At 32.5% G+C, this 1,709-nt stretch overlaps 1 long non-coding RNA gene across 1 annotated transcript; it reads left to right on the top strand.

Annotated features, from left to right (window-relative positions):
* Positions 1-1,123: 1,123 nt before the first annotated feature.
* Positions 1,124-1,621, top strand: LOC109591848 (uncharacterized). The gene is made up of 3 exons (XR_002190041.1): positions 1,124-1,212; positions 1,269-1,523; positions 1,565-1,621. It is a non-coding gene; the product is annotated as an uncharacterized LOC109591848 (long non-coding RNA).
* The last annotated feature ends 88 nt before the right edge of the window (positions 1,622-1,709 follow it).

Below are 1,709 nucleotides of genomic sequence, written 5' to 3'. Positions count from 1 at the left end.
AGACTCTCCTGGTCTACTGTATCAGGAGCTACTGGTTATGAGGTCTACTATCAACTCTTTAGTAATACTCCTGTTAGTATATACAACACTAGTAATACAACAATCAATATAACATCAGGATTATCTCAAGGAAATACCTACACTTTTTATGTAGTATCCTATGGATCAGATTCTCTACCTAGTGGTAATGCTTCGGTTATGTTAACTATTAGTAAGTTATTATTAAAATAATGAAAATGCACCTGTATTATTAATAATTTTAGGCAATCCAGTTGTTGATGATTTTATGGCTACATTAGTTACAAGTACTTCCATTACATTAAAATGGAGTCCACCAACTGCTGTAGTACCAATTAGTTATAATATTAATAGGAGATGTAGGAAAGTATGTGAATCATCAGTCAATAGTAATAATGAAACATTAGTTTCATCACCACATACTTCAACTGGTATACCTCCTTACAGTCAATGTGGCTTTGATCTTATTGGAATATATGGAGCTAAGATAGTTTATTTGACTACTAATTATTTAACTACTACACTTTCAACTGGTAAGAAAGCAATTATTAATCTTATTCAGTATTCCTTTTTTTTCTATAGCCCCTACTGCACCAGTGGATGATATTATATTCTCATCAGTAGAGTCAGTGTCAATGACTGTCTCATGGGATGAAGTACCTTGCAATGGAAGGAATGGACCAATCACTGGATACTACCTCACATACACTAACATCACTTCAAACACTAGTTATACTGTTAATATCACTGGAGGAGACAACAGAATGTATAATCTCACAGGATTAATACCATATACTAACTATACTGTGAGTATAATACCTTATAATTATAATATAAATGGACCAGCTAGACATGAAATACAATTAATTGCTGAATCAAGTAAGTCGATGAGATATTGATCAGTTTAACATGATCTTAACACAGTTTCTGGTGTGATATCTGATCTGATATACACAAGAGCACTAACCGAGATCAGTATCTCATGGAATCCTCCTACAATACCTAATGGTATCATTACAGTATATGAGATAAGATATAGAGAGTCTACCAGTACTGGTCCATACAATATAACTAACACTACTAACACTTATTACAGTATAGTAGGATTGATACCTAATGCTATTTATACTATTGGAGTGAGAGCATATACTAGTATTGGACCAGGAGAATGGACTGCAGAAACAATTAACATTGGTAAAGTTACATTTCTTAATTTGAAATACATGTATTTTCTATAATTTCATTCATAGCAAAGGTAGGCAGTTTTACTCTCAAATACCTCAACTCAACTACTGTACAAATGAATTGGCTACCTATTCCAGGGACCAGCTACTATACTATCTATTACAACAGTGGGTATGATGTTGACTCAATGAATGCTAGCAATGAAACAAATGAAGTTATTATACCAGAGTTGTACTCATGCCTTAGCTATTCATTTGAGATGTCAGTGACTATAGAAATAAATGGAATTTATTATGAAGGACCTAGAACTGTACCAACAGGTAAAGTAATACTTTAACTGTCAAATACTAAAATATTATAGTTACAGAGCTACCAACAGTGGACCTCTCTTCCTATTCTTACACAGAAGCAATAAGTAAATGTTTACCATTAATAATAATGTTTACCTTACTGTATGTGGTTTTGGTTTTAATATGTATGTACACAATTAAACAGCAAAATTGATA

The sequence above is a fragment of the Amphimedon queenslandica genome, unplaced genomic scaffold, assembly GCF_000090795.2.
Source record: "Amphimedon queenslandica unplaced genomic scaffold, v1.1 AMPQUscaffold_7062_Cont20983, whole genome shotgun sequence".
In the NCBI taxonomy this organism is placed as follows: domain Eukaryota; kingdom Metazoa; phylum Porifera; class Demospongiae; order Haplosclerida; family Niphatidae; genus Amphimedon; species Amphimedon queenslandica.
The sequence above is the reverse complement of the archived record's forward strand: the minus strand, read 5'-3'. Positions and strand labels throughout refer to the sequence as shown.